The sequence below is a fragment of the Crocuta crocuta genome, unplaced genomic scaffold, assembly GCF_008692635.1.
Source record: "Crocuta crocuta isolate KB4526 unplaced genomic scaffold, BGI_CrCroc_1.0 scaffold44, whole genome shotgun sequence".
Lineage (NCBI taxonomy): Eukaryota > Metazoa > Chordata > Mammalia > Carnivora > Hyaenidae > Crocuta > Crocuta crocuta.
Genome location: NW_027530179.1, coordinates 2,967,445 through 2,982,502, shown reverse-complemented (window position 1 = coordinate 2,982,502; position 15,058 = coordinate 2,967,445). Strand labels below are relative to the sequence as shown.

Here is a 15,058-nt window from a genome sequence, read left to right as displayed (position 1 = left end):
GTGGATTCCATGAATGCACACAATCTGAACGGAGGCCAGCATCCAGCAGGCCTAGGAATGCAGAATCAGCCATGTCATAGTTGAAAAATTCCCCAGACAGGCTGAGGCCAAGTGTCTTCGTCAAGGGTGCAAGGGAGTCGACGGCATAAAGGGCCCCAAGTGTTTACCGTCAGGAATGTTCGCCACAGAAGACAACATTCTCCTTTCCCAGGAAACCAATCAATCAACCTCTCTTCGGAGGCCTCACAGACGGGCTTGCCTGTTGGAACTGCTCACCTATGTCACTTGGTGTGCAAGCCTGGTTTGGAAATGAGGTCATCACTGTATTTTCACCCGGTGACATCCCTAGGCAGACCCCGTTGTACCTCCGTGCTGCCAGGTGGCCACGTCCCGGCACACAGATGTTAGAGCCCTGCCCAGAGAAGCAGCAAGTGTTGACGTCAAGGGGGCCATTTGACAGAGCCACTCCCAAGTACAAGGGAGGTGAGAAAAAGCACTCTTCCGCATGGGGCTGCCTTCACGCCATAATGGTGGAGGTGGGTGACTGTGCCAGAAACTGTACGGACCACAAAGCTGAAAACACTTACTACGTGACCCTTTACAGAAGCGGTTTGCTGGCCCCACCTAGGTTGTGGGGGCTCCAAGGCCCTTCACCAAGTAGATGGTAACCTGCTTGAGAACGGAGTCCTTTTGGAAGTCCAGTGCTCAGTACACGGTAGAATCAAAGAACCAATTTTTACGGCCGAAAGAGACGTCAGCTGTCATTTCATCCAATCCCCATGTTTTGGAGATGAAGAAGCCCAAAACAGCCAGGCCGAAATAGGAGACTTGCAGAAAGCAGAAGCAAAAACCAAGTTCCCTGAATTCCGTTGTATTGCTCTGTGACCCAACAACTATGTGGTGGCTATGGGATACGGTGAATATGGACTAAATGCAGATTAGGTATCTATTATTTAGTAATAGCATTATTTGAACATATAGTATATGTCAAACACTATATAACCAATGTATGTCTAGGATATATATTATGTATAATATATGTTATCTACAGACACAGCAATAATAAAATGAGGGCACACAAACACCCTTGTAGAAAACAGCCAGCCACCAGGAGAGGACCCATCTCATCTGTGACTTCAAGGTAACCATTGTCAGTTACTGTCTTATTGGCTTGAACCCAACCAAAGGAAATCAGCACCCAGACAGTACAGCCATGGCCAGAGGGACATTTGTCTTCGAACCCTGACCTCTTGTTCCAGCTCCTCGCAGACTGTCCTTCCCGTCATCAGCTAGGTGCATCTGATAACCACTCCTTTCCCCTCCTTGACTGATGGCTGATTACACATCGGGAGGGACTCCTTCACTCCCAAGTGTGAGCCAGCCAGGCATTCCCACCAAGGGCCATTTATCTCCCACTCTGGAATGAAAGGTGCCTCACCCTTGATAGTGCAATTCTTGGCACACAGGTAGAAGAATGCTTTATGGAGAGCATCAGGCCTAGAAAAGCTTCAGAGAGCCCTTTAAGGTGACCTGGCATGGGGGAGAGGCCTCCACGGTTGTTCTTAGTGGTGTCAGGAGAAGCTCCTTCAGTCCCGAGGGGGGTGGAGGACCTGGGGTCCCTTCACTACCTGCTCCTTCCAGAATCTGCACTGGCAACAGGTCCGCTGAAGGGAGAGGTGATGGCATCATCTCCCTTCTCTGTCTCAGATTAGCGGGGACTTTCATGTCCCACCCCTGAGTCATATCCTAAGTCCTTCCCTGCCTGTTCTATAAAACGTTGCTTAATGCCTTCTTGATACCTGGTCCCCTTGCTTGGAGCTCCCAGAAGCTTGTACTTGCCCTGGGATCACAGTCCCCCTGCATGTCCGGGGTGCCCTGCTCCCTCCATTCCCAGACTGCAAGTTCTGTCCGGGCCCAGCTGTGCCTGCCTTGTGCAGTATTCTTTATCAGAGCGATGGCCCGGCGTCTGGCAGAACTTGATAAAGAGCTGCCACATAGAAAAGACTATTTCAAGCAACTTTCAAATTTTTTTTAATGTTTATTCATTTTTGAGAGACAGAGAACACGGGAGGAACAGAGAGAGAGAGAGGCAGACACAGAATCCCAAGCAGGCTCCAGGCTCTGAGCTGTCAGCACACAGCCCGACGTGGGGCTCGAACACATAAGTGGTGAGATCATGACGTGAGCCAAAGTTGGACGCTTAACCCACTGAGGCACCCAGGTGACCCTCAAACAACTTGGATATTAATTATATTTTTTAAGTTTTTGAGAGAGAGACAGAGAGAGATAGAGAGAGACCCAAGCAGGCTCCATGATGTCAGCACGGAGCCCAACGTGGGGCTTGAACTCACAAGCCATGAGATCATGACCTGAGCCAAAACCAAGAGTGGAGGCTTAACCGACTGACCCTCCCAGGTGCTCCTGTAATTTTTTTTATTGTAGGACCTTCCCATGTATCTGTAGTTCTTAGCAGTGGAGTAAGGGCTGACTGGAATAAACACAAGGTTTCCTTCAAGTTGAGGGGTTCATCCTGGCAAAGATGAGTTTCAAAGCTTATCCTCGAATCCTGAGACGCTTTGACCAGTGGCCAGCTCTTAAATAAACTGGTAAGGGGACAAAGTCTGCCCTTGGTAGCCACCCCCACATGGGCCAGCAGATACTACTTTCACTCCTTGCCCAACAGACACCTTGCATGCAGTGCCCAGGGCACGCAGACAGACTCTTCTCCCTACCTCCTAACCAGATAAAGCAATCCTAGCTAATGTGGCTGTGGCATCTGGGGACACGATGTCCACGTGTAGCCCATTCCAGGTAACACCTATATTTTATAAAATGCCTTTTGGGGGGCACCTGGGTGGCTCCATGGGTTAAGCATCTGACCCTTGATTCCAGCTCAGGTCATGATCTCAAGGTTCGTGAGTTCAAACCCCATGTCGAGCTCTGTGCTGACTGTGTGGATGGAGCCGGCTTGAGATTCTCTCTCTCTCTCCCTCTCTCTCTGCCCCTCCCCTACTCGTGTTCGCCTCTCCCTCTCTCTCTCTCTCTCTCTCTCTCTCTCTCAAAAATAAATAAATCAATTTAAAAATGTTAAAAAATGTCTTTGGGGGACACAACTACCATGTCCTAGCTCTGCAGACTTGGTCAGGGGACGCTATCTCTCTGAGCTACAGTCTTCTCATCTGCCAACTGGGAGTCATGATCAGGATTCAGCCAATGCAAGTAAGGTACTCAAAGCAGCACACAGCCACAGCCATTATTATTCAGTCTCCACACTGACCATCTGATTTCCAAAACTGCAGAGAGACCCAGTGCACCAAAGAGGACTGGAGAGTGAGGTCTGGTTTGGCTCCCTCAAAGTCAAGTCCGCTTCCCTCTGTTCCTCCTACCACCTGGCCAATCCCTTTCCTGACATCTTCTATGTCAAGCATCTTATGATCTGGGGACGGGCATGAGCAGCTGGGAACAAAAACAAAAACAAAAAAAAAAACAAAAAAACAAAAAAACAAAAACATGCCAATGACTGTTTTTATAGTGGCAGAGTCTGTCCATGGAGTGGACTTTAAAGGCATGGGCCAATATTTAAGATGGGGCGACCCGAGAGCAGCTCAAAGGCTCCCTCAGATTTCTCTCCCATGTTTGCAGGTCACTGTGCCTTAAATGTCCACCATTAGATTCACTTCTCTGGGATGGGCCATTGTTCCGTTACGGGCAATGTCCCCATTATGGACGTGCATCAGAATCATGGGGTACTAGTGAATCACAGACGTCTGGGACCCCATCCCCAGAGACTCTGACTCCTAACTTTGCGCTAGAATTTGGGAAGTGTCCCAGGTGCTTCTCGTCATCTCGCCGGACTGGGAAACCCTGTTGTGGTGGGGCCCGCTCAGCTCCGGCATCAGAATCTCCAGGTTTCTCCCTCAGCTTGTGCAGAACGACCCAGCACTGGAGCCCAGCAAGCACCTTGTCTGTGACAAAGATGAAATCTCTTTCTTCCCCAAAGGGGCCATATGTGAGGACGGAATCAGAGACTCAAAAACGCATAAAAAAACTATTAAGACACGTAAGGAACCATTTTCAGGGAGTACGAGAAAGAAGGTCAGGAAATGAAACGCTCACTTGTCTGGAGAGTCTTCAGCATCAGGCTGAAGCAAGTGAACTTGATCTAGCAGGCAGAGGGGTGGGTGTGACAGAGGGAGTATTTTAGGAAGATTAAGCTAATGGCATTAAACCTGGAGAACAGGAGGGGAGAGAGACTGCGGGCAGGATGCCATGACGGGGTGATGAGGTAATGCGGTGAAATAAGGAAATAAATCATTTCTATGGTAGCAAATGACTTGCTGTTCACCACCCCGTTCCCCCTCTTCCTGGGAACACAGCTAGAGGACGCCTGAGTTCTGGACTCTGGAAAGTGGGTGACAGGGATGTGGCCACTTCCGGTCAGGGACCACGCACACCTTCCGGCTGATCTGCCCCCTTCCGACTCCCCCTGTGCTGGCAAGCGTGGGGTCCAGACAGAGGAGCCAGCAGCCCTAGGGGGTGGGAGCACGAGAGTCAAGGAACCCGAGGAGGGACAGTGTTCACTAAACACTGCGCCGAGCTATTGGGTAGACAATCTGTGGTCTGGTGTTTCAGCAGTGGGCACACGCCGTCCAATAAAATACCTCTCACACTCGAACAGAGAAAACGCTGGCTTACGAGAGTGACTCGTGTTTGCTACCCTGTTTGTCCCTGTAGTGCCCTGCCCAACCAGTCAGATCTCTGTTATGCCCGTTAAGTACCCAAATGAGGAGAGGTCACATAGCTCTGCCCACGTGGCTCCCCTCTGCCGGAGTCCTGTGGCCAAGCCCTGCCCGGAACTCTTTATCCCCACTGGAAAAATCTGACGGCATTTGTGATAAGTTACCACAGGCGTATGGCTCCTTCGGTCTCTAAGGCAGATCGTAGAGACACTGTGGATCCTGGATGTAACGATACGACCACAGAATGCCACAGCACCCAAACGGGAACGAATGAACGGCCGCCCACCTGCTGCAGCTCCGGGGCCTCTGTTCCCTGTCAGCACTGGGGAGCAGAGGCGTGCATTCGGGAGAGAGGAGCCTTGAGCTGAATCAAGAAAACGGCCTCTGTTGCCATGACAACCTCCCAAATTGGATTTTTAAGAGAGAGTAACGGGGCAAGGTTTCCACTTCCGCTTCATTCTAGGCGATGGGTTCCCAGTCAGACTCCATTGACTATAGGGCTGTCCCTCCCTCACCCTCGGTGTCATCTCTCCAGCCTGATGTTGTTGCTTTCCTCCTCACCACAGGATAATGGTAAACAAGGATGGAGAACATCATCTTAGGGTCCATAGAGGTTGATACAGGGGGTGGAGTAAGCAGCACATGCCTGTGACACTGGGAAGGCCTCCGAGTTTTAAACACTTCTCCTCAAATTCAACAGGGCCAGGCACCCCAGCTTCAGATGATTAAGCACCCTGCTCTCCCTTTTAAGACGTAACTACCCAAGAACAGGTGGTACCACAGGCAACGCTCTACGTTGCAAATAAGCTCCAAATTACTCGGCCTGCCGTCAGAAGTGCCTCATAATCCAACCCTGACTTACATTTCTGTCACGTTCCCGCTTCTCTTCACGTTCTCTATGCCACAGCCACACAGAACTCAGTTCTTCCGGAACACCCTGCCATTTCCTGCCTCTAAGCCACGTTCCCATCGTTCCCTTCATCGAGGACGGGACATTTATTTCCTTCGTCTCTGCTTCTTCATCACTTCTGCCAGGTTCTCGGGGGCCTCCTTCCTCCCTCTCAAATGGGCATTTCCTCAGCACAGTCCCTGTCTTTTGACTCCTTCAAGGTCCCTCTTCCTCCTCTGGGGAACTTACTCCTTCAACTGCATCTCTGAGCAGAAATCCAAACCCAGGCCCCTCGCCCTGGCCTTCCTGTCATTCTGAGTTCGGGCTGTCCAGCCATCTATTGGACATCTGCGCTTGACTGAGCTGCCATCGCCTCAAACAAAACACTTCTAACACCAGAAGATTATTCTCATTAGCAACCACTCCTGTCCCCTCGCCACTCTATCGAAGATTCATAGGGTTTCAGGGCTAAGAAGAACCATAACACTCAAGCCCAATTAGCTTATCTTTACAGCGTCTTAGACAATCATGATCGAGCCCATCAATGGTGTCACCATCCCAAATATGGAAACCAGTGTCTACGGAGGTGAATTTACAGCAACACCATTGACTCTTAAGCTTCGGGGTGCCTCTTGCATGTGCACAGTTTTTTAGGAAGACCTGTGCCTTATTTGGGTTCACATCCCTCCTCCACCGCATACCCCTCCTTTCAGCCCTACTTGGGGCTCATCATGGCTTCCCCACAAGGAATGCTGGAGAATCCCCCTCATGGCCTTTACCTCAAGACCCTGCTTCTGACACGGACATGGCAAACACAGACACCAGAACAAGGCAACAACAGAGCAGCTCACATTTTATCTCACTTCCTTCCTCCAAGCCATACAGCCTGTATCCTAGAATGTTAAACTGTGAGCTTATCCGCTAAGTGGGGTCAGACCAAATGACTGCTAAGAGGTTTTCTGCAAGTCAGAAATTCTACCATTTTATGATCTTTTATCCCATTTTATGGAAGAGGAAATTATTTGGCCTTGAAGACACCCACACACCTAATATGTGGCAATATCAGACTTGGAGTCCAGGGCCTCTTACTTGAGTTCGTTAATCTGCCCACTACCTCATGCCATGCCGCATAGGAACCTTTCCAAGCAGGGACCAAATTAAGGCCCTACGCTATGTAGAAACTTCTGGTTGCTTCCCATTTACTTATGATGGTGCAAAACCCATTTACCTGCCATTCACAACCCTTCCCACTATTGGGTTTTTTTTCTCTTATTTCTAACTGCACCCCTCCTCATAGGTCATTCTCCTCAGACAATCTTATATACCCCCTGGGCCCTGAATATCCTCACCTCATACTGTGGCTGGACCTGACATGATTGCCACTCCGCGAATCCTAACCATCCTTCAAAGCACAACTCAGGTCCCACTCCCCCCAAATTATACCTGGAAACCTCGTTCAGCCCAAACTGGTCCCTATACTTGCATCCCTCCAGTTCATTTCCTGTCATGCATGTGGCACATGCTTGCTTGAAGTTTCACTCCTCAGCTACAAGTTCATGGACTCCTGGGACCCCATTTTCCTTGCTCTCCAGCACCCCCTCTTCAGTTTTCATAGAGCCTGGCCCAGAATAGGTAGCTTAATAAACATGTTGGATAAATTCGTTGATGGGTTAGTTGACTGATTGTTTTCAATCCCTTAACTCCAAAAGTTCTTTATCTTACTAATACCGCCTTCCTGCCTGGCTTTTAAAATTACTGGTCACTCCTGGGCGCCTGGGTGGCTCAGTCAGTTAAGTGTCCGACTTCGGCTCAGGTCACGATCTTACGGTTCGTGGGGGTCAAGCCCTGCATTGGGCTCTGTGTTGACAGCTCAGAGCCTGGAGCCTGCTTCGGATTCTGTTGTCTCCCTCTCTCTACGCCCCTCCCATGCTCATGCATGCTCTCTCTCTCAAAAGTAAACAAATATTAATAAATACATAAATAAAATTACTGGTCACTCTCCAATGTCCTAACACAATATTACAAAGAATAAAAGCAAGTTATGAAAGAAAGGTCGAAAGCATTCCTTTCCTCCCTTTCCTGGTTTATTTGTGGTCAATACAGGGTGATTTGTGCTAATAAGCATACTTGCCTCAGTCCTGTCCATCCTGTGAAATGCATGCTTCAAGTAGAGGCTGGACTTCAGGTCGCCCTTTAGATGCCCCATTATTTGTTCAGCTTTATTTACCCATGGTCTGGGCTAGTGGCTCTCAGTCTTTGATAAATCCCAGAATCACCCACGGGTAGCTTCATAAGGACACAGATGCCTAGGCCTTACCCAAATCCTTCTAAATATGAAATTTCTGGAGAAAGGGCATGAGCAAGCCCACATAAAGAAGCTTTGCGGTGACTTCTGCACACCCCAAAACTGAACGCCATTGGGGAAGCTATTGTTCATCATGAGTGCTACGACGAATGCAATTCAGGGAATCTTCCCCTGGAAGCAGAGAGAGAGGGTGCTTATAGAAGTTAAAAGTCCATTTCTTCTTCCCAGAAAAGATTCATTTAATTTCTGACAACAGACTCCCTGTCTTATTTATCCTTGGAGGATTTCGCATCTCAGAACTAAGATATTCCTTGACTACACATATGTGTTTCCAAAGTAGATTCTCAATCAGGTTGCCGGCAGACAGATTTCCCCAGTAGTTGGAGCAGACCCCTCAGAATGCAAGCAGAGTCAGATCTAGGATGCCCTGGGTAGAGAGAGAACCTTTTTATCACTAACCCACATTCAGGAAAGTCATGCTTGCCCACTTTGCTCCTTCACGATATCTAGGCCTCCAGCCTTGATGCCAATGACAGATGAGAATGTCTCCTGGGTCTTTAAAAATACCAGATATTGAGAGACGGTTATGCTGTTTGTAAAATCGTGCGGATAGAAAATACATGTAAACACACATGTATGTTTTCTAGAAGAGCAGCTAAGGCTATGCAGACCTGGACAGTTGCTGGAAGGGAGAGGTCCTCTTGAAGCCAAGGTCAGAGACTCTAGAGTCTTCTTTCTCATCTAAGGGTTAAAGGTACAGGTATCTTTCAGGTAAGCCTGCGAAGCTCTGGCCATATCTCAGTGACTGGAAAGAGCATGGAGCTCCTAAAATAAAATCGCCACGGGGTGGAAAGTAAGAGGCCAGGGCTATCCCCACCCCAGCCACCACACCCATATCTTACAGGGGTTTGAGGCATCCTGACCCAGCCCCCAGAGCTCCCTTGGATGAGGGAGAAACTGACAGGAAGAATCAACTTCCCTTGAGCTCCAGGAGCCCAACCAATGGTGACGGATCTGCACACACCCTGCGGCCAGGCCACCAAGTAACTTCAGCCAGTGGACTCTGGGGGCCTCCAGGACACAGAGGAGCACTTCACACAGGTAGTCAGATCCCATGACATTTGTACCCAGCTCCAGCAGCGAGGTGGGAGCAGACAGGACTGAGTCTGTGACTTCTTGGCTACACCAGAGTAGGGGAGCTCAGAGGCTTGGCTTCTCACTAAGCAGGCTGTAATGAGCCCGCAGAAGAAGCTACATTTTTGCCCCAATTCATGCACAGCTCATTCAGTGCTCACACCAACTCTACGAAACATGTACTACCATCATCAGTGTTGCACTGTTAAAACAACAACAAAAACAAAACAAAACAAACACACAGAAAACAACTGTTGCAGAGAGCCACAGCAGCGTGTTCTAGCCTGCACGGCCGGGAGCCCGTGGCCTGACACCCAAAGCCAGCAATTATTCCAACACACCTCCGGCCGCCACTAACATGGGCCTAGCACATGGCAACTCAAAAGGAATCAAGATGAAAAGGTTTTTACTCAATTGGCAAAATCAATGTAGTCTTTGCCCCGGGTGGAGAAAGGCAACCTAGAAAAACAACGCAAGCAGAAGTGAGGCGGGACTGACACTGCTATTAATGGACTTCAGCTTCTGTAGACCCACCGCCCTCACCCCCAGCATCTGACACGAGACCTGAGGCATACGCCAGTTGACCTGACACTAGCACTCCCATGGATGTGTTACGGGGAAAAGACGTACTCATGGACACAGCCGGACAGATGAATTTGTGTATTGGATGACGGACCTCAGACCCAAGCCCGGAGTAGTGGAAAAGAAAAACAGCTGCTTCATGGGATGAAGGGGATGTCAATACCCAATGACCCCATGCTTAGGCAAGGTGACCAGTCAGCCAGTGGGCAGCTGGGATCTGAGAGGGAATGTCACAAGATGTGATCCTATCTGTTCTGGAAGTCAGATGACTATACTATGGGTCACCATGACTTGACTTGTGCTCTGCACCACTGTTAGGAGCCTTCTGGATCACTCAATAAACAAAACAACTAGTCATTTCCATCAGACAATCAGCAGGATGCCGTTTTATTTCCCCCACGCTGAACTGATGGTTATTTGACTAGACCCCATGCACTGAATGTTCTGGAATCCTGTGGATAGGGCTTTAGAGTCTGTCAGCATCTGTTAAATGAGCACAGATTGGGTGCAAGCTCTCTATCAACAACACTCCTGATCATGATGCCCTGAGGCTTTATAAGTTCTGGACATTAATCTGCACTTATGAGGCCTTTCTCAGAGTGGCAAAAACTGCCTGCAGTCAGACTTGCCTCTGATGGGAACTCAGTGGCTCTGTGCCAGAACTGCACCCTGGCCTCACCTAGGGGTGGGGGTAAAAATACTGCTTCTGGGCCCCGCCCCCTACAGAGACCTCCATGTAATTGACCAGGGAGTAGCCTGGCATAGAGAGTTTTTACAGCTCCCTAAACAATTTGAATATGTAGCGAAAGTTGAGAACCACTGATTTCTACTGAAATTCACCCCCTTGGCACCAAGAGACATTTGTAGCAAATTTGTCTAACCACCTTAGTGCTTTTCGGCTTCTGGGGGTCTAAGGATGAGACTGGGCGTGGAGGCGTCAATACAGATGGGAGCAATATCTTGATCTAACCTACTCAGCACATCCTGTATTTGTTTTCCCAGAACCACTTTCTGTTTTGCTTTTACTTCCTTGCTCTTTTTTCTTTCTATAAACCACACTCACTGCCGCTGTCAATTTAACCTGCTGGCTTCCCCTCATGATCAAAGTCCAAGCTGTGTATGATCTCATTTATTCTTGAAATAGCCCTGCAAGTGAGGAGGGAGCCAAGCTTTTGTTCCTTAAGGCAAATCGGGGGCCTGCAGATCAGGAAAGGTTTTATCTGACATGGAATTCATATTGCTATTTTACTTCTGCGTGTTTATAGCCATTTTCTTTTTTTTATTTTTTTAATATTTATTTACTTTTTAGAGAGAGAGAGAGTATGAACGGGGGTGGGGCACGGAGAAAGGGAGACACAGAATCTGAAGCAGGCTCCAGGCTCTGAGCTGTCAGCACACAGCCCGACGCGGGGCTCAAACTCATGAACCATGAGATCATGACCTGAGCCGAAGTCGGACGCTTAACCGACTGAGCCACCCAGATGTCCCTGTTTATAGTCATTTTCACTTACAAAGTGCTTTCACCTATTTGCTCGTGTGGAGTCCTCACAGCAAGTCTGTGGTGACAGTATTTTCATAACCAGGGGGGCCACACATCCTGATGTGCCCTGAACAATTCTTGGTGACACCTGTCATCCTAGCCTACTTATTCATAGCGCCCCTTTCACTCTCAAGTGTCTTGGTTGGAACAATAAATGATATGATCATGTTATTCATGACCATCCTCTTAAAAGTTTTTAAGAGAGGCTGCTAAGAGGTTAAGGAATTTGGGGGCGTCTGGGTGGCTTAGTCGGTTAAGCATCCAACTTTGGCTCAGGTCATGATCTCACGGTTCATGGGTGTGAGTTCCTCATCAGACTCTATGCTGACAGCTCAGAGCCTGGAGCCTGCTTCAGATTCTGTGTCTCACTGTCTCGCTGCCCACCCCCCACCCTGCCCCATCTCATGCTCTATCTCTCTCAAAATAAATAAACATTTAAAAAAAAGAAGTTAAGGAATTTTTTCAGTCATCAGCTGATTAAAAACCAAACAAGACTCAATCTCATGTCCTGTGTCTGCAAACCTCTGCCCCACCCATGGGTATTACAAAACATTAGGTCAGAACCAATCTACTCAAAGCTTTCTTATTGTTGATGAGGACATTAAATACGTGAGGGCGATCATCTCCTAAAAGTCGCTACGAGGATGTTCTGTGCAAGGAGTATAGAGCAAGGCCAGCAGACTCCTAATGTTCTGTGACATGAGACTGCATTAGCTAAGTATCAGTGAATTGTCATCTTGGATGGCCCTCAAGAGCTTAACTGAGCACAACAAGGCACAAGGCAGAATACAGGTATCTGGAAAAGAAAGAGAAACTCAGAGTCCAAACTGCTCCAGGGGAAGACTGGATCTGAACGTGACCAGGCGTTGTTCAACCATAAAACAGGTGGCATCGTCATTCTTACTTCCCTGGGTTGTCACACAGAAGGCAGACTGTGGCTCGCTAAGTGCTCTCACAGCAGTGAGGTCCCACAAGGTCCCTGTGAGTCACTTTTATTTGTTCTCTTCATTTTTTTCACGTGAGTGAACCAAGGCTCATAAACAGGATGCCAGGGGTCCAACAAGATAAGGTATTTGAATGTGCTTCATAAATCCTAAAATGCTACCACTTATTATTAGTAGTATTATCAGCAACAGCAGCAGTAGTTAACAGATGATAATGAGTTAATGTGGGCTAGAATCATGGGGCCTTGAAGCTCCCTGGGTGACCCGGGTTTTGAATGACACACCCAGTGGACAGGCCAGGTGGAGAGAAAGTCCCTTCCAGAAAGTGCTGAGGAGGACACATCTGACTCTGGGGTGGCGTCCAGCCTGCCTGGGAGGCTTCCTAGAAACCGACCCATCCTGCACAGCTGAAAGGACCTCAAGCACCAGACACCCTCCACAAGCAGGCCTTTCTTAATGAGACCCACACAGCTAAGAGAAATGTCAGTTCTGTACATTGATTCAGTAAATCAGGACATTGTTTCCCTAAGATAAAGCCTTTCACAACCTGCACAGGATCTTGATTTCACAATCATTTTTCAGCCTTTTCTGGCTCCTATAAATGATAACTACGAGCCAGAGTTTCAAAAAAAGAGAGGGGAAATGAAACCCAAGAGCTTTCCTCTCTGATTTTTTTTTTCTTCCATCAGTCTGGTTTTTGAGCTAATCATGAAGGCTTGCCTGGTTCTCATGGATTGCTTTCCTTTAGGGGCAAAACAAATAACACAGGCATTTTAGAATTCTTTTGGGGGCACCGCGGGCTGTGCAGTGAGCTTTTTGTATAAATGCAGGAAACCTTCACAGCTGCCAAGGCAAAGTTCCCAAGGTGCAGGCAGAATTAGTCCCAGTGCCTAGTAGTGGGGCAAAGGGCTTCTCTGGCTCTAAAGAGTCAATTTGTGTTTCAAATAGCTTTCAGGAACTTGACACTATGAAACTACCTGCTCCCAGGAAATCTGAGAAAGTCCTAGAATAGCTTTCTTCAAGGAGAGCAGCGGGGCTCATGGCTTTGTTAAAGCTCTCCCTGTTCATTCCTTAGGCCACAGGACTGGGCGCTGAGGTTCAGGGCACCTGCTCCTGGCCCTTGGTTCCAACACTGCCCAGCTCTGGAGAGGACATGACCTCTTTAACTATGTGGGTCTGCCAAGGAACCTGATAATCCTGCCCAGAGGGGGTCCCAAAAACCAAACTGAGGGAGACAGGAGCCACATCTGAGGGGAGAGAGATAGGTTCAGCAAAGCAAGTTGACAAGTATAATTTCTATGGACTATTTTGAAAAATAAACCCAAAGAAAGTAACACTTAGCCAAGAGAAAATTTAACAGACTTCGTGGGACCCTAGGCCAACTGGGGCAGACCACTTACCAAGTCACAACCTGATGGGGGATTTGGTTTGGTTTGTTTTAGGCATCCAAAGATACCAAAGACCAAAAGCCTGCCATCAAGCTTTATGCAGATCTTATACTTTTTTGGTGACCATCTCTCTGCTTAAGAAGCTTGGAGGTAAGGGCAATTTGCCCAAATCAGCACCTTTCCCCATTGCAGATCTGTATGCCTTTTAAATTAAGCCGGGAAGCCCTTGAAAGGGACCAAGGGCTCGCCTCCCGCAGTGACCTGCGCATTTCCTGGGAAACTTTGCATTTGAGGGATATTTTCCCCTTCGGGCGCCCGGGCGGCCGGCGGACTCCCCTCCCCCAAGTCCTGGCGACGCTCTCCGCACCGCCCAGGAGGCAGCCCTCCGGCCGCCTCAGGTTTCCAGGCTTCTGCTGCGAGCCCGCCTCGGCGAGGACTGATCAAATGTTTCTTTCTTACGCCGCACCACCCGCGGACGGGGAAATGCCGCCTCCTCAGCCTCCANGACCTGGGTTTTGCGCGCGCGCGCTTGTGTGTGTGTGTGTGTGTGTGTGTGTGTGTGTGTTTTCATTGCCATTGCCAGACCTGATACATTTCCTGATACTCTCTTCAGAACCATGATGATGGCAATAATAGTAATGTTGGCGACTGGAGTGTTTGTTTTTTGCTTTGCAGGTNCTTTTTTTTTTTTTTTTTTTTTTTTTTTTTTTTTTTTTAGTAGCTCTGTGCAAAAGAGCGAAGAGACACTTGAAGAAATGTTGTTTTTATTTTGCCAAAGAGAATTGTCCGGATCAGCAATGTCCGCTTTTCTTCCCTTCCCTCTCTTACCTCTCTGTCAGTTTTAGAAGAAGGGCTCACGGGTCCGGCCAAGCTCCTGCCATCTCCTTATACCTTGAGAGGCCCCTTAAGAACTAGCCAAAGTCGCCCCGGGCAGGGCACTTGGCCCCGCGGGGGCGACCCGCCTGCTCTGCGGCGGATTTGACAAACTGCCGGCCAACTCTCCAAGAAGACAGCCACCTGCCAGATTGCGCCTGACTCCGCCGCAGCCGGGGGCCCGAAACGAGGCTCGCTGGTTGCAGAACGGCCACCCAAGGGCGCGCTAGGGCTGGGCTGTCCTCCCTGGGGAGAGTCCGCGTCCCAGCTCCGTCCGCGCCCAGGCACGTGAGCCTGCGCCGCCGGGAGCCCGAAGGCAGGCGCCACAGGTGCGGCGGGCGCAAGGACGCCAACCTACCTTCACGAAGAGTTCGATCTCGGGGTNGCTTATTATTAGTAGTATTATTGTCAGATCTATTTATCAAGCCGGGAGCCGCCGTGTCTGACAGATCGGAGTCCCGAGAGATCACATGCAAAGGAAGGAAGGGGGAAAGGTAGGTTCAAGGATGGTAGCAGGTCCCCGGGGCAACAAGTGCCGGGCTGCAGGGAGGTGTTACAGGATCCGCTCCCGTCAGCGATCCCCGCGTCGCCGCCAACGCGCCCAAAATAGCCGGAGGCCGCGGGGCGGGGGCAGCCCGGGCGGGGCGGGGCGGGAGGGGCACCT

General features: G+C 49.3%; 1 protein-coding gene and 1 long non-coding RNA gene across 3 annotated transcripts in view; one reads left to right on the top strand and one right to left on the bottom strand.

The window, feature by feature from the left end:
* Positions 1–15,058, bottom strand: part of CLIC5 (chloride intracellular channel 5) — a 174,997-nt gene that overhangs the window by 92,251 nt on the left and 67,688 nt on the right. The window contains exon 1 of one of the 2 annotated variants that reach the window (XM_077764853.1): positions 14,753–14,776. The exons of the other annotated variant lie outside the window; for it this stretch is intronic. The gene's annotated coding sequence lies outside the window, so the exon portion shown is untranslated. Of the gene's footprint in view, positions 1–14,752; positions 14,777–15,058 lie in introns of those variants that run through there. 2 annotated transcript variants of the gene reach the window in all.
* The window catches only part of LOC144232140 (uncharacterized), a 26,620-nt gene continuing 26,347 nt past the window's right edge, over positions 14,786–15,058 (top strand). The window contains exon 1 of the long non-coding RNA XR_013335318.1: positions 14,786–14,888. This is a non-coding gene — a long non-coding RNA (uncharacterized LOC144232140). The remainder of the gene's footprint in view (positions 14,889–15,058) is intronic.